General features: G+C 39.7%; 1 long non-coding RNA gene across 1 annotated transcript; it reads right to left on the bottom strand.

Moving 5' to 3' along the window:
• Nucleotides 1-10153: 10153 nt before the first annotated feature.
• On the bottom strand, nucleotides 10154-22112 carry LOC109265328 (uncharacterized). The gene is made up of 3 exons (XR_002079131.2): nucleotides 21893-22112; nucleotides 10469-10583; nucleotides 10154-10354 (listed from the first exon to the last, which is right to left on the bottom strand). It is a non-coding gene; the product is annotated as an uncharacterized LOC109265328 (long non-coding RNA).
• Nucleotides 22113-22414: the final 302 nt, after the last annotated feature.

Genomic DNA, 22414 nt, shown 5'->3' with positions numbered 1-22414 from the left:
GGAACTGATTTTGTTAAGTACCTTCTGAGAGCAGTTGGCTTTTCATACCTAATCTCATGTAATCATCACAAATACCCTGTGAGCTTGAGCTCACTGGCCTCATTTTACAGATGAGGAAACTGAGGACCCGAGAGGTGAAGCAAGGTCACACAATCAGTACTAGAGAAGTGGTATGTTACCCACTGTGAATCAATATACTTCCCAAGCCACCAAATTACCCCTGATGATTTGCCCCAGATCTGACATCCAATTTTTTTTTTTTTTCAGACATAAAGCACTATTGTGGCTATGTAATGTTTCTTTCCAAGAAGTTCCAGCCACTTCAAGGGGATTTTTTCAGTTTCATTGTTGGTATGTGTCCAAGCTAAGCAGCTCCCCTCTCTCCTCCAATGCTGGCTGAAGCTGCCTAGGGCTTATAAAAAGCCTAATGCTATGCTATATTCCAGCTACTCTAGAAATTCTCCAGGCTACCCTCCACTCCTCCACTTTTCCCTTTCTCATTCTCTCTCTGTTGTGGGTTTGAATTCTGTGCCCCCAAAAGATACCCAACTCCTATGAATGTGACCTTATTTAGAAAATAGGATCTTTTGGGAACCTGGATGGCTCAGTCAGTTAAGCATCTGACTCTTGGTGTCGGCTCAGGTCACGATCTAATGGTTCTCAGGATCAAGCCCCACATCAGGTTCTGTGCTGACAGAACGGAGCCTGCTTGGGATTCTCTCTCTCTCTGCTCCTCCCTGCCTTTCTTTCTTTCTCTCTCTCTCTCAAAATAAATAAACTTAAAAAAAAAAAAAAAAAGAAAGAAAGAAAATAGGATCCTTGCAGATAATCAAGTCAAAATGAGGTCATTAGAGTGGGCCCTGATCCATTGGTATCCTTATAAAAATGGCAAATTTGGACACAGAGATAGACACAGAGGTAAGTCAGTATGAAGACTCCAGGATGATGCCATCTACAAGCCAAGGAACACCTGAGGGTACCAGAAGCTAAAAAAGGCATGGAACTGATTCTCAGTGACATCCCTCAAGTGGAACTACCCCTGATGACACGTTGATCTCAGACTTCTAAACTCTAGAACCATGAGATACTACATTTCTGTTGTTTAAGCCATCCAGTCTGTGGTGCCTTGGGACAGCAGCTCTAGGCCTCCCCTCAAGCCTCTGTCTCTGCCTCTGGCCCAGTTTCCATGGATTACAATTCACCCCACCTTGAAGCACAATGCTGCCGCACCTCCCCCCTTCCCCGCTCTGGGACACTTGCTCTTTCCTGCCAATAAACCAAGCTCCAGCACACCAAGGTCCAACTCAGGCCTCCAGTTCAGAAGGGGTACACCAGGGGAAGTGATATTGAGCAGTATTAGAATGGTCATTTGTTTTTTGTTTTTGAACAGAATTATAATGCATGGCAGACACTACTGTATAGAATGTTCCTTTTTCACACAAGTTGACTATTATCATGGCTATTCCTTGCTGACCAAATCTCTTCTATTTTGTGTCCTCTATTTTTATCACATGATCAGGCTCCAACAAGCCTTTCCCTGAAATTGCCAAGAGAATCACAAAATTAATCAAAAACTGCAAAGTACTCAAGTTTCTATTACAAAATTCTTTGGTGTCATCTTGACCGAATCCCTCAGACATTCTAACTGAAGTCAGGAGTGAGGCATAAATCATTGTCTCCACATTGTACCATATTGGGTTTTAGTATTTAATCACTTATCATTTGAAAGATGCCTGAAGGGGGGGGGGGGGGTTAATGCATCTTTTTAAACACATCAGAAATTCACATCCTTATTTGTTTTAAATGGGACCATACATAATTCCAGCTTAGTCACTTATCAAATATTAATCAAGTATCTACAAAACGACAGGCACTTTTTTAGGCACAGTGGCAAACAAGATAAAGCTCCTGTCCTCCTAGAGTTTATTATAGTTTCCTATCAGAGGTAGATGATAAATATATATGTATATATAATTGAATCTCAGGTCATTATAAATATTATGGAGAAAAATAAAACTATAAATATTTGTTCAACTGTCTTCCTTTTAGGTTATGATGACAATGGCCATGTCTGTCTCAGTGCTAGCTCATAGTAGGCATTTAAGAATACTTGTTAGGTGGATGGACAGATGGATGGACGGATGGATGGATGGATGGATGGATGGATGGGGAGGGGAGGGAGTTAGGGATGGTGGTGCAAGAAAAGAGTCCCAAGGGAACTGAAACTTGAACTAAACCTTGAAGAGACTGTCAGTCAGGTCCAGACAAGGGATTCCAGGCACAGTGACCAGTACGGGCAGAGCATGAAGATAGGAAAGTTGAAGGACAGCAAGACAATCATTTGGTCGGATAGAAACAAAGGAATGGCCTCTGAGGCTGGAAAGTAAGGCAGGAGCCAAATGTTGATCTGTCTCATCTGCATATGTCAGCTCTTTCATTGCGGAAATCTGATGAGCTTATCAGACAGGTTCTAAAGGTCAGCAATGCTGAATGATTAGGGACATTGAAGTAGATAAATGAGTCGTTGCCTAGAAACCTCGTTTGGCACAAAAGCATCTTTTTTTCTCCCATGCACTGCTTTGTTTCCACCCTGGAGGGTGTCAGATTCTGTGTCCTCCTATGACTGAGAACCACAGACTGTTTCCCAGGCAGGCATAGGTGAGGCCACTCAAGTGGCCCATTTGTCCAATTGCAAGCGTGCTAATCCCAGATTCAAATCTGCTTGCCTGCACTGCGCCTCACTGCCACAAACCTGCTCCACTGGTTTATGCTAGCTGCTTCCAGAAAGGAGAAACATTTAGTCACTCAGTGGGGGAAGAGGGAGTGCTCTGCTGGTCTTTAATGAACTGCTTGCAGAGAAATGCTACCTATGGTATGTTGCTTTATACCTTACAATTCAAAAGAGGAAAACACGTCTTAATGAATTTTATTCATTACTTCATAACTTTACAAAGTTAATTGTGCCCCAGGATTTAAAAGAAAAAAATTTTTTAATAGTCATTTATTTTTGAGAGAGACAGAGAGAGCACAAGTGGGGGAGGGACAGAGAGAGGGAGACACTGAATCTGGAACAGGTTCCAGGCTCTGAGCTGTCAGTGCAAAGCCCAAGAAGGAGCTCAAACTCTTGAACTGTGAGATCATGACCTGAGCCGAAGTCGGAAGCTTAACCATTGAAAATTAGAGGAAATACAGAGAATAAAGTTAAAATTACAGTAAAACAATTACTTAGAACACTTGTTAATATTTGGGAGTACTTCTTTCTAGTCTTTTTTCTATGAACACACACATACATACATATACACATAGAAATTTATCTCTCAGCACCTGCCACAGTGTCTGAAACATCTATGTGCTAATAAATGTTTGGTAAATAAATATTTTATTTTTACACATTTAGAACAATACTTATATGCAGTATGGAATTTTGCTTCTTAAAATTTTGCTCAGTGGGGTGCCTGGGTGGCTCAGTCAGTTAAGCATCCAACTTTGGTTCAGGTCATGATCTCACAGTTCATGAGTTCAAGCCCTGTATCGAGCTCCTCGCTAACAGTGTGGAGCCTTCCTGGGATTCTCTCTCCCTCTCTCTCTTTTCCTTCCCCACTTGGGCACACATTCTCTCTCTCCTCTCTCTCAAAATAAATATATACAAATACATACATACATACATTTAAAAATAAAATAAAATTTTGCTCAATATGGTGGGTGTATTTTTCTATGCCACTTTTAAAGCATTTTTTATGAATGCACAAATACTATTGTGTGGATAATGCTGACCTGAACATCCAGCACATAACCCTACATTTGCATCTCTGAAGACTTCCTTAGGCTAGATTCCTAGCTATGAAATTAACAGGTGAAAGAGACTCAATTTTTTAAGGTTGCTGCTGTCAGTCAGTGTTGAGCATTCCAAATTGAAGTGATGCTTTATATGAAAATGCAACCGGACCTCTGAAAGTGCTCTGGCAGTTTGCAAGTAGCTGCTTCTGCCTGCTAAAGGAATAACCCTCTCTGATGGTCTTTGGTCCCATAAATCCTCTCACATCCCAGATAACCTCCCTCTTCCAGCCCCCCAGGCCCATCCTGGGCTGGACCCTACTGGATTCAGCTCCAGCCCAGCTGCTCTGGTCCTCCACAAAGGTTCAAGGGACAAATCTAATATTCGGTATTGCATACCATTTAATTTTCACTTAAGGGTTGTCTTTACTATTTTCCTACTTTGTTCACTGTATCTATTCTGAACAAACTCTGCGTCACAAAGCCACTTCTGTCTTTCTTTTTCCTGTATTGTATCTAGTTTCACTGGGGGGAATGAAATGGGTGGCTTTATCCTCCCTTAGTACAACATAACTTTGTACTTAAAAATATCATTTTAATTGTATTCTGGGTCTTTAGTGACACCATGATATATGCCATTCCAACTATGCTGTGACCTGGAAAGGATTTTATTTAAAAAAATTTTTTTTAATGTTTATTTTATTTTTGAGGGAAAGAGAGAGACAGAGCGTGAGTGGGGGAGGTGCAGGGAGAGGGGGAGACACAGAATCTGAAGCAGGCTCCAGGCTCTGAGCTGTCAGCACAGAACCCGACGCGGGCTCGAACTCACAGACCTCATGACCTGAGCCGAAGTCGGATGCTCAACTGACTGAGCCACCCAGGTGCCCCAGGATTTTATTTTTTAATGATTAAATGTGTGCCTTACAGAACTCAGATCCACCACTATGATGTCTTGGCCCAACTGTTATTCCCCTGGGAGCCTTTCTTTACTATTCTATTTACATCTACACTCTCCTTCGTCCTCTACTTAATTCTTTTCAAAGTAGTTGTCACCATCTCACCAACTATACATCTTATTTGTCTTAACTGTATGTCTCATCCACTAGAAGCACAACCAGGACAAAGCAGTCCATTAACTAATTAATGAATTAATAATAAAAAATTCAGTATTTACAAAACACTTCTAGGTGTCTAGAATTGTGATAAGCATGGGGTTGGGGACAACAAAAACATCTAAGACTGCTTTCTAGGAGTTACAACTGAATTAGAAATACCACCCAGTTAAGCAAAGATCTAAAGCAAGTTGTAATCTTAAAACATTAAAATAAATGAGGCAGGACAAAGTAGGTGTGCTCTAGAAAAAGTGGAAAGAACAGACTGTGAAGTGAGGGTAAAAGCCAGTTAAGAGAAGATGAGGTTCAAAGGCAGGTTGGAGCTTGATGAGGAATTTACTGTAGAAACATTTGGCTTATCCTGTAAGCGGTGCAGGTTTTTGAGCGAGACAGTAGCATAATGAGATAGTTTATAAAAATGATCAGTGTACAGAGAGTGAAAATGAAAACGATGGTGACCGGCCAGACGAGGGGACACTGTTTGGAGAGATCAGTGGGGCCGAGGTGGGGAGGGACAAGAGGAAGGTGGTAAATGAGGAAGGATGAAAGGGTGGAGGGCAGCACCACAGAGGCACAGCTGAAGTACTCTGGCCTCCAGTCAGGCAGTTCTCAGAATGTCGAGATCACCAGCCATTCAAGAGGACCTCGTTCCTGGTGGCAGGAGACTGAGGCTGGCTGCCTAAAAGGGGAGGTGGAAGTGGAAGGCAGCATACAGCACAGGACAGAGACAGCTGGGGTATTCTATGCAAAGTTAAACTGACTTACAGAGCCCAGATAAAGAGAATAAAAATGAGAAGAGGGAAAAAAATAAGAATCTCTATTTTAGATAAATCCCATATGGGTTATGCTCTTAATTTACTTAGAGCAGATGGCTGGACCTGGGACTGCCTAATTTATTACTGTCCTGCCATTCAGAGCCAGAGCTTTCCTTAGGTTCCTAAGCAACTCTGATGGAAATGTCAGATTGCATGAAATTTTCTGATTAGACCATGTGACCTAAGCACATTCCACAGAAAATGATTCAAATACTCAAATTCGCTTATCCTAGACCACAGCTGCCAGGTCTATTCCCTCCCAACTCACAGCAGATGGGGGGTGGGCCTTCCCCTATGTGCAGACAGTATGGTGGGAGTTCTAGGAATAAAAAAGACCAAAATAGAGGGTGGGAGAGGATTTGGAAGGAAGCTTAAGAATCTGGTATTTCAGATTCTCTCCTGTTATCCTATTGCTTTCCAAAATTTTCTGTAAGGAAAGGAAAGTAGCAAAGCACTTAAAAAGAAGCATTCAAATTTCTCAGGCAATTAAGCAGCCTCTGAGTCAGCAAACTCATCAACGAAACTGAGTAACATTTGAGACAGCATGAAGAGAATTAAAAAAGTATGAACAGAATCAGGAGCTAGGTTGGTTTACAACCTGAAAAGGAAAGCACAATGATTTTAAAAAGCTATAATTAACATTTTTGGAGGAAGAGTCACCATGTGCCAGGTTCTGTAGGAATTATTATTGCAGATGAGAAAAATGAGGATTTAAGTTCAGTCCTACAACCAGGAAGGGTACTGTTTCAGGCCAGTCCTATGGATCTGTCAGAACGTAAGAAAGGAGTTGGCTAGAAAAGTGAAGGGCAGAAAGCCGCAAATGCCAGAACTAAAGAATGCAAGGTGTTCCTCTGTGACATTTCTTTGGAGAAGAGCACACAGTTCAGGCTAACAGAAGTGACTGCTTAGGGCAGAAGAGAGCATTTGCCAAATGCAACGGGGTACCCGGTATTGGATCCTGCAACAGAGAAAAGACATTAGAGAAATACGAAAAAAAGTCTGGGGTTTAATTAAGAGCAATGTACCAGTATTGGGTTCTTAGCAGTGATAAAGTTACCATAGTGATGGGAGATGCAGGTAAGGGATATAGAGGAACTTTCTGTACCATCTTGTAACTTTTCTGTAAATCTGACATAATTCTAAAATAAAATTAAAAGATTAAATATTTTTAGGGGGAAAAAAGAGTACTTGTGACATGTTTACATTTTTCAGAACAGTACCATTTTTTTCTTAAAGATTTTACTTTTAAGTAATCTCTACACCCAATGTGGGGCTCAAACTTAACAACCCTGAGATCAAGAGTTGCATGCTCCACTGACTGAGCCAACCAGGTGCCCCCAGAACAGTGCCATCTACATGCAAGTGGCAACGGCAGCGTTTTTTGTGGCTGTTCATATTTCTTGGCAGACAAGATTATTACTAATGACAATCAGAATGACTAACATTTTGGAGCACTTATAATATCCAGCCTTTGTCCAGCAGACATTACACACATTCCCACATGTCATCTTCAAGACAATGCTTATAAACTAAGTAGGTGCTATTATCATCCTAACTTACAGATTAGAAAAGCCCTTAGAATAGTGCCTAGAATCTGGTAGTCAAAAATCAGGGATATCTATATACCTATCCATCTATTTTTATTATAGAAGCTAAGAAACTGGCCAGCCTGAGAACAACACAGTAACAATTCAAACCAAACTCTAAAAGGCGTCCAATCCTGGCACAAAAACAGACACTCAGATCAATGGAACAGAATAGAGAACCCAGAAATGGACCCACAAACATATGGCCAACTAATCTTTGACAAAGCAGGAAAGAATATCCAATGGAATAGAGACAGTCTCTTCAGCAAATGGTGCTGGGAAAACTGGACAGCAACATGCAGAAAAATGAACCTGGACCACTTTCTTACACCATACACAAAAATAAACTCAAAATGGATGAAAGACCTCAATGTAAGACAGGAAGCCATCAAAATCCTCGAGGAGAAAGCAGGCAAAACCCTCTTTGATCTTGGCCACAGCAACTTCTTACTCAACACGTCTCCAGAGGCAAGGGAAATAAAGCAAAAATGAACCATTGGGACCTCATCAAAATAAAAAGCTTCTGCACAGCGAAGGAAACAATCAGCAAAACTAAAAGGCAACCGACAGAATGGGAGAAGATATTTGCAAACAACATATCAGATAAAGGGTTAATATCCAAAATCTATAAAGAACTTACCAAACTCAACACCCAAAAAAACAAATAATCCACTGAAGAAATAGGCAAAAGACATGAATAAACACTTCTCCAAAGAAGACATCCAGATGGCCAACCTACACATGAAAAAATGCTCAACATCACTCATCATCAGGGAAATACAAATCAAAACCACAAGGAGATACCACCTTAGACCTGTCAGAATGGCTAACATTAACAACTCAAGCAACAACAGATGTTGGCGAGGATGCAGAGAAAGAGGATCTCTTTTGCACTGCTGGTGGGAATGCAAGCTGGTGCAGCCACTCTGGAAAACCGTATGGAGGTTCCTCAAATAATTAAAAATAGAACTACCCTATGACCCAGCAACTGCACTACTAGGTATTTATCCACGGGATACAGGTGTGCTGTTTCGAAGGGACACATGCACCCCAATGTTTATAGCAGCACTATCCACAATAGCCAAAGTATGAAAAGAGCCCAAATGTCCATCAATGGATGAATGGATAAAGAAGATGTGGTACACACACACACACACACACACACACACACACACACACGAGTATTACTTGGCAATCAAAAATAATGAAATCTTCCCATTTGCAACTACATGGATGGAACTAGAGGGTATTATGCTAAGTGAAATTAGTCAGAGAAAGACAAATATCATATGACTTCACTAATATGGACTTTAAGACACAGAACACATGAACATAAGGGAAGCAAAAATAATATAAAAACAGGGAGGGGGACAAAACATAAGAGACTCTTAAATATGGAGAACAAACAGAGGGTTACTGGAGGGGTTGTGGGAGCGGGGACGGGCTAACTGGGTAAGGGGCATTAAGGAATCTACTCTTGAAATCATTGTTGCACTATATGCTAACTAATTTGGATGTAAATTAAAAAAATAAAATTAAAAAAAATTTTAAAAGCTTCCAATCCCAACCTTGCCACTTACTAATGCTATGGTTTGGGCAAGTTTGTAAACAAAAGAAAGCTAATATCAGGGAGTGGATTTAAAAGTTTTTTGAGAAATAACGAGTGTTGGTGAGGATGTGGATAAAAGGGAATGCTTCTGCACTGTTGGTGAGAATGTAAACTGGTGCATCCACTCTGGTAAACAATATGGAGGTTCCTCAAAAAAATTAAAAATACAACTACCATATGATCTAGTAATTGCACTCCTGGACGTTTATCCAAAAAGAACAAAAACACTAATTGAAAAGATTTATACACCCCTACATTCATTGCAGCATTATTAACAATAGTTAGATAAGGAAGTAACCTACTGATAGATGAATGAATAAAGAAGATACCATACACACACACACACACACACACACACACAAACACACCACACACACACACACACACACACACACACACACACACACACACACGAATATTATACAGCCATAAAAAAGGATGAACTGTTGCCATTTGTGACAATATGAACAGACCTAGATGGTATTGTGCTAAGTGAAATAAGTCAGAGAAAGACAAATACCGTAAGATTTCACTTATATGTAGAATGTGAAAAACAAATGAACAAACAAATAGAAACAAACTCATAAATATAGAGAACAAACTAGTGGTTGCCAGAGGGGAGGTGGGTAGGGGAATAGGCGAAATAGGTAAAGGGGACTAAGAGGAACAAACTTCCAGTTATAAAATAAGTAAGTCATGGGAATGAAAAGTATAGCATAGGGAATATTGTCAATAAAATTGTAATAACTTTGGGGGCACCTGGGTGGCTCAGTCGGTTAAGCGTCCAACTCAAGATTTTTGGCTCAGGTCATGACCTCATGGTTCGTGCAACTGAGCCCCATGTGGGGCTCTGCACTGATAGCACAGAGCCTGCTTGAGATTCTCTCTCTCTCTCCCTCTCTCTCTCTCTGCCCCTCCCCTGTTTGTGCACTATCTCTCTCAAAATAAATAAATAAACTTAAAAAATAATGAAGACAATTGTTTATTATATATTTTTAAATTTTTTATTAAACTTACTTGAATAATATGAAAACACCCAGGCTACTATAGTGTTGTCCTGGGGGGTCAATACAAAAATTCCATATATACCTTTCTTAAGAATCCTTGGCTACACCTCCAGATACAAGAACGAAATAAGAGCAAGCAGAGACAGTAAGGGAAACTATTAGCCCCCAGTAAGCACAGAAGCCACTAGGAAAAGAATGCTTGCAAATTTCTTTAGGGGTCAAATGCCTACAGTTCATTGGACCAGGCAGATTCCTGTAACGACAAGCATTTCCTTAGGAGGGGAAAGTGGAAGAGGCAAATTATGAAGACAGTCTTGTGATGGCTGGGGTGGAAATGTCAGCAGGCAGAGGGGGAAGATTGGTTGGTGGTCAGCAGCCTTTGTTCATCTACATTTAATTCAACCCAACTGCTCTTTATTCAATATTTTTAGTGTCAGGATGATGTTAAACTCTGAGAAAGACACAAAGGTGAAAAAAGTAAAACAATGCCTAACTTCAGCAAGTTTACATCTAGTGGTATATTTCACCAGAAGAAAATAAGCAAACATGTGGCACAGGGGAATACCTTGAGTCTGAATCTTCTCTCCACCTCTCACTCCACACCTGGCCCAAGTTGTAGACTCTCTTCAGACCTCAGTAAGAATAATGTAATTAATATTTGCCTTGGAAGATGGTGAATACTGAAAAGGAGGAAAATGTCTATAATGTCTGACACAGAAAGAAGAGTTCCATCATAAATCAATATTTTTTTTTTACCCAACAAAAGAGACAAATCTCTAATACCCCCAGTCATCCAACTCTTCATTTCAAACTAGACCTTGTCTCAAATGACTAGAAAGGGAGGTCACAGCAGAGTGTTAAGAGAAGAATTTTTGGTTTCAGAGATTGTAGGAGCCCAGGTTCAAAGAGTATAAAGACTACTGAGTGGGGACAGTAGTTCAAGAACGGACTTTGGGGGGCACCTGGGTGGCTCAGCCGGTTGGGCGTCCAACGTAAGCTCAGGTCATGATCTCATGGTTTGTGTGTTCGAGCCCCACACTGGGCTCTGTGCTGACAGCTCAGAGCCTGGAGCCTCTTCGGATTCTGTGTCTCCTTCTCTCTCTGCCCCTCCTCCACTTGTGCTCTGTCTCTGTGTCTCAAAAATAAATAAATGTAAAAAAAAAATTTTTTAAATGGACTTTGGAACCTTTCCACATTATTATGTTATCCATCTGCTCCCAACCTATCCCCAAAGATGGAGGTGCTGAGATCCAAACTATACATTGCTGACACAAAGCTGCTTACAACCTTAAAAAGTGCAAGCCCTTTCTAATCTATCTGCATAGAACTTCCCCACTCCCTTACCTGCCTAAAATGTGATACCTAGCACTTCTGGACCCAAAACAGGTTGAGAAAACAATAAAACCCTAAGCCTGGAGGCATATAATTTATTCATTGATTCAACAAATATTTATTCAGCCACTACTGTGTGCTCTGGAACATTTTCTTCTCCCTGCATTCCTGGGGCTGCCTCTCTCTATTCTACCCTTGCTGACCCTGCAAACCTCTAGTTTATAATCTATTTACTGTTCCTTAGCCAATATCTCACCTCCTGACATGCGGGTTTACCATCCCTTTCTTCCACAATAGAATATTGTTCTATTACACTCCTGTCCCCCAGACTTTACTTCTTTCTTCCTGGCTTAATTCAAAGCTCTTAATCCCTTCATTATTCAGCTCCTCTTGGTTCTCTGCCTGTTCTCAAGTCACCCATACCACAGCCCCTGAAAAGAGCAAATGGGGCTGTAATTCATTTGCTTGTGATGAGCCAACTCGTGAGCAATCTAACTCAACAAATTCTGTAAAAGTAATAATAGTAACAATAATAGCCAGCACTTAAGACTGAGATTAGGGACAGGTTACAGTCATTAGTAATGACTAAGTCCAAGAACTAACTGTGGGAGTGAGTACATGAGGTAGGGTAGGGGCAAGGTCATTGGAGAAGGGGAATCTAAAGAAAACCAAGATAATGAAAAAATAACTTATGAGGATAAAACAATCATCAAGAAGTATGGCAGAAGTAGTGCAGGATGGAGGGATCTGGAGCTAAAATTTTAAGGAACGAGGGTGTGTGTTAGAAGAAGGAGGTAATAGAAGACTACAGGTAGGGTATAGCCTGATGACTTGAGAGTCAGAATTGGTTAGGAGCTCTGAGGGGTAAGGGGAATGTTCTGGAAGCAGTAATAAGGATAATCCCCTGTCTTAGTCCATTCACTCTGCTGTAACAAACTACCATTGATGTGGTGGCTTATAAACAACATTTATTTCTCATTGGAAATCCAAGATCAAGGCACTAGCAGATTCTGTGTCTGGTGAGACCTAGTTTCCTGGTCCATGGATGGCTATCTTCTTTGTCCTTATGAGGCAGAAGGGGCAAGGGAGCTCTCCAGAATCTCTTTAATAAGGGCACTAATCTCATTCATAAGGGCTTCACCCTTATGACCTAACCACCTACCAAGGGCCCCACCTCCAAAGAACACCCCATTGGGGGCTAGGTTTCAACATTTGAATTTGGAGAGAGACAAAAACATTCAGTCTGCAGCACCGACCCTGCTTGTGGGCCCATGATATGAGGAGTGTAGGAGAAAAAAAAGCCATCAGGAAAGGAACCAGTGTTCTCAAGAGAGCCAGGTCACCACTGTAGCAAGAAGCTGAAGAGAGTATCCAAGAAGTGAGGTAGAGGGAGGATGCCATGAAGTCACTGTGGAAGGGTTTCAGAAGTTGGGGAGCAGTGAGACATGGCATCAGAAAAGGGGCATAGGAGGCCACGTGGAGATCAGAGTCCAAAGAATGAGAGATGACCTGGGGGACCAAGGCTGACATTAAGGGGAGAGAGGCATGATGGGATTAGCACAGGCCCCCAGGGCCAATAGCAGTGGCAAAGCTGTACATATTAGGGGCCAAGAGTGAGGGTTTGCCAGGAACACTCAGAGTTCTTGCCCAGTGCAAATTCATAATCTGTTAGGGGAGACCCATACATACTGACAGAAAAATGCACCCCAGATTACTTCTGGAATTCAAAGACTATGGAAGCCCATCAGAAGGCCACTCAACTCAGAGAAGGCCAAGGAAAATGAGATGGGGGGTGGGGGGGTGGGGTGGAGAATGGAAAGACAATTCCATAAAACTACCACCACCACAAGAAAATAATTGAGATGCTCCTCCTATGGCAATGAGTGTACTGCACTTGATCTTAGCCAAAAGGCCAAGAAGTGGTGCAATGAGACTTTGTATAAATGGACCACAAGTTTAAAATGTAGTGCAATATTTTAGATTCACAGTATTTGAATAGTCTTTGATCTTGCAGATTGAAATTTATTGCTTTTGGCTAAAGAACTCTGCAAGATTACACAGCAAAGGGTGAATATAATATTATCTTTAATGTAAGTTGTAGAATTCTACATAGATGGAAGTTAGAGATTTTCTGAGGGTAAAAAGTAGGAAACATTTTAAAATTAAAAGTCTAATATATTCATTCCTATCTTTTTATTACTTAAGATGTCTGAAATTACCTCCAGTATTTGGGGTGATGGGAACAGGGGAAAAATTAAATTGATGGAACATTCCCTGACTCCCACATCTAAACTAGCCATACTCCTTTTATGTCAACATTTGTTGAATGCTCAGATGTATCTTATGTAACCCTCATAACCCAAAGATGATAATTTCCATTTTACTGACAAAAAATCTAATGCTTAGAAAGATAAAAACACTTGCCAGCGTCCCACAGTGAAGAGCTAAAGGAAATTCACAAGTCTGTTAAAACAACTGTACTTACCTTACACCATGATACAGTCACATTTTTAAGAGTTTTTAAGCTATTTGTGTTGTCGATACTAGTCACTGATTCACTTACCTCTTTCAGTAGTTTCAAGGAAGAACTCCAGTTGATTAGACCAGAAAAGCTTTTTACATAAAGTTGGATAAAATATAATGGGAAGAATCTTTCAGGAATTCTGCTGATTACAGGCTAGTTTAGCAAAGCGAAGTACAATTGTGTTCAGTAGAAGAAAAATATTGGAGACAGGCTGACAAGTTTGGCCAGCCAGAAAACCCTAATGGGAACACGTGTTATCACACCATGACTAGAGAGCTGATGTTGAAAATTGGCTTAGTCTGCATAGCATCCTCATTTAAAAAACAAACAAATAAAAAAGACATCAGTGGACCCATAGAGATGGCCTACTATTCAAATGTAGAGCACTGGGACACCTGGATGGCTCAGTCCATTGAGTGTCTTGACTTCAGTTCCTGGGATCAAGCCCTCAGTCTGGCTCCATACTGAGCGTGATGCCTGCTTAAGATTCTTTCTCAATTTGTCTCTCTCTCCCCGCCCTTCTCCCCTGCTTGTGTGTGCTCTCCTTCTCTCTCTCTCTGAAAAAAAATGTAGAGTATTTACTCATGTTAGATCTATGAGAACATGTTTTACAAACACAAAAAAGTTCAATCAGGAGTGATGAGACAACCATATATCAATCTCCATCAACGTTTATGGAATTCAGATAAAAAATCTGCAGAGCCCTAATGCAGGTCAGATGAACCCCAGGATTTTGTGAGACACACTTTAAACACCTAAATCAATTAAAAACTATTAGTATTCCTTTGCATGGCTATCCTATGTATTATTTAAATAATCCCCTACATGTGGGGAGTTTGGTTAGTTCTATTTTTCCCCAATGAAAATAACACTGTAATTAATACCCTTGTACATATATTTTGGCATAATTCGTTGTTTCCTTAGAAAAAATTCCTAGAAATGCTGGGTCAAAGCACAGATGTATTTTTGAACTTTTTGCTAGACATTGCCAAAATGCCCTCCACATATTCAAATACTGGGTTGAGATTTCTAGCTCAGTGAAAGGAATAAAAGGAAGAGATTAGCTTAGGGATCCTGGGTTTTAACCCTAGCTTCACCACTTGTTAGCTGTGTGGCCTTGGGCAAGTTATTTAACCATTCTGTGTCTCTGTTTCCTTACCTATAAATTGGGTATAATCAGTTCTCACCTCATAAAGTTGCTGTTAAGAATTAAATAAACTAAATAAATCTTTAGGGATGCCTGAGTGGCTCAGTCGGTTAAGCGTCCGACTTCGGCTCAGGTCATGATCTCACAGTCCGTGAGTTCAAGCCCCGCGTCGGGCTCTGTGCTGACAGCTCAGAGCCTGGAGCCTGCTTCGGATTCTGTGTCTCCCTCTCTCTCTGACCCTTCCCCATTCATGCTCTGTCTCTCTCTGTCTCAAAAATAAATAAAACATTAAAAAAAAGGAATTAAATAAACTAATGTGTATAAAGCTCTTAAAACAGAGACTGACTTATAATATGCCTTACATAAGTGTTCACTATCATAATTATTCCTGGTTCTTAGACATTGGGATTTCAAAAGCCAATTTAAAAAAAAAAGAATTTAAGGCAATATGAGTTTGACTTTTTTTTTACTTTACCAAAATAAAAACATTTTTTAAAAACCCAGTACATAAGCAATATTTCATAGAAAAAATATATCTTAATAACACTAAAAATTTAGGGAGAATACAGTATCAAAATAAATGACTTTTATTAATATATTTAGCTTTAACAAAGATTTTGTACATTATTTTTCTCACTTCTCTATGGAGCAGTGAACATGCTATTTGTTTACTGTTTGAGAACAAATGGACAGTCATATTTTCTAGAACTCTTACATTTCTATTTTTTACTCATTAATAGTTAAAAGTTTTTAATTTTTAGGAAAAAATAATCATAGAATTATTGACAGTAGCTTTTGTGAATTATGTGAACAAAAGATAATAGGATCCTAAGGTCAGCTTACTGGCTTTACAAGATGCAAATAACAGAGGAAAAGGAAACATTCTTTTAGATGGCTCTGAAAGAAAATAAAAGTGAAGCTTTTGGCCAAGAAACTTGACATCCCTACTTTTATTCTGATAGAGAAGTGCCTATAAAGCTGCTGAAGTGGAAATAAAATTCCTGAGTCCCTAAGGGCCACATCATTTATGGGGGAGCCAGGATTGGAATTAATTCCCAGCAAGACCCAAAAAGGAACACAAAAAACATGTGAACTGCACTAATGGCAAAGAAATTGATCAATGTGCAATTGTCTCCATCTTAAAAACCATTTGTTTGGGATGAATAATGAATGCTATTGCATTATTTGTTGACCAGTTTTCTAAGTCATTTGTTAATTGTCAGGCACACATTGAACAAATATCTAATTATAATCACTAGCATTTGATGAGAATTCACCAGGTGCCTTGCACTGTGTGTTGCATTCCCTCATTTCATCGTGACAGCCATTCTCTAAGGGAGTATTGCTCTAACTTCCTTTTTGAAGTTGACAAACTGACATAGAGAAGCTAAATCAAAGCCTTGCTCTAAAGTTACACAGATGGAACCAAAACACAAACCTAGTCTAGCTGACACCAGAGGTCTCACTCTTAACCAGGGTGTCACATTACCATTCCAGACCTATTTTATCTTTTTGATTTGATTTTATTTTAATCTGGTATTTTATCATTTTTAAATGTTAAGGAGAAAATACGGTGTTTCTATCTAACAAGAAAAGAAAACACAGACTATCATCATTAGTAAGTATCCTGGATTAGACCTGAACTAAAAGGAATCTTCCATCCCAGGCTAGGTTCCCTACTTACTCTGTTGACCTTAGTAGATTCCAGCTTTAGCTTTCTAATCTCTTTTTTTGAAATGAGTGATATCTAAAGTTCTGTCAGCCAAGGAATTTTTAGGGGTAAAGATTCAATTGATTTCTTCTTTCCTTAAATTGAAAATTGGCTCTTGGGGTGCCTGGGTGGCTCAGTCGGTTGAGTGTCCGACTTTGGCTCAGGTCATGATTTTGCAGTCTGTGAGTTTGAGCTCCGCATCGGGCTCTGTGCTGACAGCTCAGAGCCTGGAGCCTGCTTCAGATTCTGTGTCTCCCTCTCTCTCTGACCCTTCCCCGCTCATGCTCTCTGTCTGTCAAAAATAAATAAACATTAAAAAATATTTTCAATTGAAAATTGGCTCTAGTTAACAATTTAGGTGGGGCATATGGTGGGAAATGAAGACAACACTAAGAATCTTAAGAATTATTTTGGAAGATTACTTAGTATTTAGTATTTTTTAAAAGCTTCCTTTTTTTTTTTTAAGTTTATTTATTTATTTTGAGGGAGACTGAGAGCCCGAAAGCGGGAGAGGGACAGAGAGAGTCCTAAGCAGATTCCATGCTGTCGGCACAGAGCCTGACTTAGGGCTTAATCTCACGAACCATGAGATCATGACCTGAGCTGAAATCAAGAGTTGAACACTTAACTGACTAAGCCACCCAGGTGCCCCTAGTATTTAGTATTACTTAGAAGATCATTTCTTTTATTAGTTATACATCTAGGAAGGTCTTAACAATTACAGGCACACATAAAGAAGAAATTTGTCTATGAACTATGGTACTGAAAACTCTCAAGGACTATGAAGGCTCTGAGATTGTATCTTACTTGTAAATTAACCAGTAAGCCTACCACAGTTTTATGCACGCTGGTAAAAGACATGAGACTCCTGAGTCAGACACAAAGTATGTTATTACTCACATCAATGCCAGTAGCCAGAGTATCAGCACTCTCTTACACTGGTTCTCAGAGTCTCAATCCCCACAAGGTGACATGAAAGGGCCCAGATAACATCTGCACATGCACTGGTTTGCATTACAGGAAAGGAACGCTGAATCTTTTATAATAGGCAGCAAATAAACCTGTTCCTTTTCTCCAGAAGGAGACAGGACCTCTATTTTCCAAGACCATTCGCTATACAAACATCCTTGAAAGGATAGTCTAGAACGAATACAGTCAGTGCATCTGCTCACAAGATAGGCAGAAATGTGAGAGGCCCGTGGAAAATGTCTCCCAACACTGACCATTCTGCTTGTTAGAAGAATACATGTTTGGGGCGCCTGGGTGGCTCGGTCGGTTAAGCGTCCGACTTCAGCTCGGGTCATGATCTCACAGACTGTGAGTTCGAGCTCCGCGTCGGGCTCTGGGCTGATGGCTCAGAGCCTGGAGCCTGCTTCCGATTCTGTGTCTCCCTCTCTGTCTGCCCCTCCCCCATTCATGCTCTGTCTCTCTCTGTCTCAAAAGTAAAAAAATAAAAAAATAAAAAAAAAGAAGAATACATGTTTGAAGACTGTATCTTACTTAGAGCCATAGATTTTTATAAATGTTATAGAGGCGACAAATTATTCACCAGGATCTTGGATTATTCGTTTTCAAAAAAGTCAGTTGTGCCACTATGCCTGTCATATTTTCTACATATCCTAATGAGTCAATACAGATTTTTTTAAGTTTATTTATTGCTTTTGAGAGAGAGAGGGACCACATGTGCATGGGGGAGGGGCAGAGAGAGAATCCCAAGCAGACTCCATGCTGTCAGCACAGAGTCTGACATGGGGTTCAATCCCACAAACCCCAAGAGCATAACCTGAGCCAAGACCAAGAGTTGGACACCTAACTGACTGAGCCATCCAGGTGCCCCCAATACAGATTTTAATAATAAAATTTTCACACAATATAAAATGTGGTGTGGAAACTCACCCAGAGCATCCCAAAGTCAACATGCTCTAAATACACAACATGAGCATTTACACTAAGACTGCTGATTATAATATTCTAGAACAAAATCATTTCAGTAAACAGCTATGAGGTTTTTTTTAAAGTCTGAATCTTAAAGCCTAGATTGGATGATACTGAATCCCCATTTACTCATTATCTCTTGTGAGAGATAAATTGAAAGGAGGAGAGTTCTCTCTTAGGGACAGTTTTCTTATAAGAATACAAAATTTTGAGCTACTTTCCTTCTGATCCATCAATACTGTCCTCACTCCTAAAATTGCACTAGTTCCTTCTTCCCAATGGCTCACAGGATTCTGAGTCTCACAGAACCACCTCTTAATAATTAAAAGCTAATATAATGAGATTCAGAGATCTGTGTTCAGAAAATGCCTTGTTAAGTATGCACTGTTAAGTATTTAACAGTAATGCTGAGTAGCAGCAAGTTACAAAAATTAAACTTAAAAGCAAACCATTCTGTTCCTCATATCCATGAGTTTATAGTTATAGTTTATCCATGCAAGCCATTTTCATTGCCTTTCCCCTATTTCCTTGAATGTTACTCTATTTATGTCTTACAGTTTCCCCATTTACTCCCACAAGCCAGTTCCATGCACCATTCATAAAACGAAACAGTAGCAAAGATTTGCTGCTTCAAAATGAGGACATATATCCTTTTCCCCAAATTTATTTCACCCAAGTATAAACACCCACTGACAAAAAGATGTGGAAAATATGGTGTGATCGAGAACTGCATCTCATATATTGGGTTTTTTTAAAATAATATTTGTGTGGCAGAGTGTTATATATCTGTGTTTCTGTGGCTTTGGAAACACAACACTAGCAAATGTAAAATATAATTTTGTCTCCTAATTTCAATAAAGCTTGCTTTGGCAAATGTCTAGAAATAAACTCAAAATGTGATTGAAAGCCAATTTTTGTTGTTTTTTAAAAAATGTAACATTCAACCAAATCAGAGGTTGGTTTCAAAAGAAATGTCACTCTCCTTCTTTGAATGGCATAACACACACACGCGCGCGCGCGCACACACACACACACACACACACACACACACACACAAATACACACGCCCTGGAGAATACTTAACAAGAGCTAAGCTCTAAAATTAAAGAATCTATAGAAAATACAATGATGCACCTGAAAATTATTTTCATTCTCTCCTTTGTGTGAAATTCAATCACATAGAAAGCAAACAAATGGAGCAAACAATGAAAATGGCACATGGGATTTTTTTCAATTACTATAAACTGCACTCTCTAACACAAAAAGACCACTTATGCAGCAATTGCATCTAATGATGTACATTGTTCTCTTGTCAGGCTATTTCTGATTTTAAAAATGCTGTTTCTTGGGACCTCATAACACTAAATCCGGTATTAACTCCTTTATAATAAGAAACTAACTCTTCCCAGAAATGCAAACTTAATATTGCTTTTATCATGATGTGTCAAAAAAAAAAAAAAAAGCCCACAAAAAAAGAAACCTTGGAACTTTGACAATACGAAGACACAATATGGTATTTATATCTTTCTAGAAATATTTCATTGAGTTTACTGTGACCATTCTAAGGCAGCAAAAATGAAAAGTATGAAATTTCATTGCTTTAACTTAGTTCTAACGTATTGCTTTAGAATTAAAAAAAAACAAAAAACAAGCTACTCTAATATATAAATACAGCCCTTATAAAAATACCAAAACATACATTTAACAGATTAATCTTCTAGAAAATTAAAATACACAAAATTCTTCTTCGTACTCCCTTCAAAAGCAATCTCTTATATTTATAAGATGACTCAAGAACAATTAAAATTTTGCTCCAAAAAACAAACAAAAAAACTAATTTAACACATCTCCTCATAACACATATCCAGGAGAATGATACCAAGAGGCTGTCTTAATTAAAAAAATATTTTTATTGGTATTAATATATGTTCAATTATCTCTCTAGAACCACATTATGTGAAAGAATATATGTTTATTAATGTTAATTAATATACATTTCTCTCTATATATAACTACACCATGGGAAAGGACTGCAACCTCAAATTGAACTGGAGGATATTATATGAGGAATCTCATGCACATGCCCTCAGAAGAACAGAACTTAAGAATTAAGACACTGATTTCCCACAAACAGCTGATTTACAGAAGATGGGGCTTATCTCCTCATCAGTGAACATCCAGCAAGAATCTCTCCCCATCCTCCAGCCAATGAACTTACCACCTGGACTCTGGCTAGACTTTCCCATCTTTGCATTCCTTGTTCACAAGTCCACCCCAAACCCTTATAGCTCGCTATAGCATGAATTTCCCAAATTGCAATTCCTCCACTATTCCCAAATAAACTCAATTTCTGGTCCTTTGAGCTTGCCTCAGTTTACCTCTTTCTTTAGGCTGACATATGTGTCACATATATGTCACTTTCCAAACCTATGTCATTTGGGCTTGAATTGATAAGACATACAAGATGTAAATGACTTACTGCAGATGCCCTCCTCCTCCCAGATAGATTCAATTGCTTTAATGGGGAACAATCCCTTGAGCCAGAAGAAATTTAAACATCCATGACAGCTGGTGGTGACATTTCAAGCTCTTCTGCCACATTCAAAACAGACTCTACCACCCACCTGCTCTCATGCCTCAAAACGGTGATACCTATTGGTGAAAGCCTTGGAGTTCTACTCACACACACCTGAGACGATGGGACAACCAGGTGACAGATCTCACCACCTGCCAGTCCTCTTTCTGGAGACAATGTAGTATGGTGGAAAGAGCACTGGGCTTTGGAGTGAGACAAACCTGGAATCCAAACCATTTGCTCCCCATATTGATCCTTGGGCTAGTGGCTTTATAACTCTGAGTTTTAGGTGTCCTCAACCAGCCTTCAGGGTTGTAGTGAAGATTAGATAACATATGTAGAGCTTCAGGAAGAATGCATGACAGTGATAGGTAGACATGAGGGAGCCCTCCTGGTGGGGGAAGTAGGACAGGTTCCAAAATTTTGAAGGAGTTAAAGTATTTGTGAGATGTCTGAAAACTTGGGTCTTGGGCAAATCCTGAACATCACTATCAAGGATGGGAATTGTTTTGTTCATGCATTCCTTTATCCACTGCATACACATTTATTGAGCTTCTTATCTAGGCTAGTAAGGGAGACAGACTCATGCATTACTCATTATTAAGGCACAGGTGCTATGACATAGGTTAGCTGAAGGGAGGGTTGGAAATGACAGTCAGTAAGGTCCTCAAAACAAAAGGGGACCTTCCAGGTCAAGTCACATATAGTCAGAGAGGATTTAGTAGAACACTGCAGGGGAGTTTCAGGGCCACCGACGGTTCATACCTGTCTCTCTAGGAGTCTGTAGTGGGGAGCAATTGCACACCTTCTAGTGACCTGCAGGGTGGTTTCTCTGTCGCCACTGTGGCAGGCACTCACAAGGGGAGAGGTTATGAGTACATTCAGGCCACAAGGAGTTCCAGGCTTCCTTCCAGATCACTGGACCTTCACAAAGTGAATGGACTTCACTACCACCAATTTGAGAGAGCAGTTTAGTTACAAAGGAGAACCTGAAAGGCACAGAGAAGGTTTTCAGCTATTATATCCTTCCAAATGGGATGAGGGGATCAGATGCATTGTATACTTGATAATACAAATAACCAATCAAAAGTTTCAATATAAATTAGAGTGGATTGATGAATAATGAAGTGACAGCTGCTTCTGCTTCTCTGATTCTATACATTCCTGATTGTGTTGATGATGACAATGATGATGATTATAAAAATAATAACAGCAGCTACCATATTCTGGATATTTCTTATGTATCAGGCAATGATTTGAGATAGACAATTGTTACGCCCATTTACA

Source organism: Panthera pardus, unplaced genomic scaffold (genome assembly GCF_024362965.1).
Source record: "Panthera pardus isolate Hobbes unplaced genomic scaffold, ASM2436296v1 HiC_scaffold_6, whole genome shotgun sequence".
Taxonomy (NCBI): Eukaryota; Metazoa; Chordata; class Mammalia; order Carnivora; family Felidae; genus Panthera; species Panthera pardus.
This window is presented reverse-complemented; position numbering and strand designations above follow the sequence as displayed.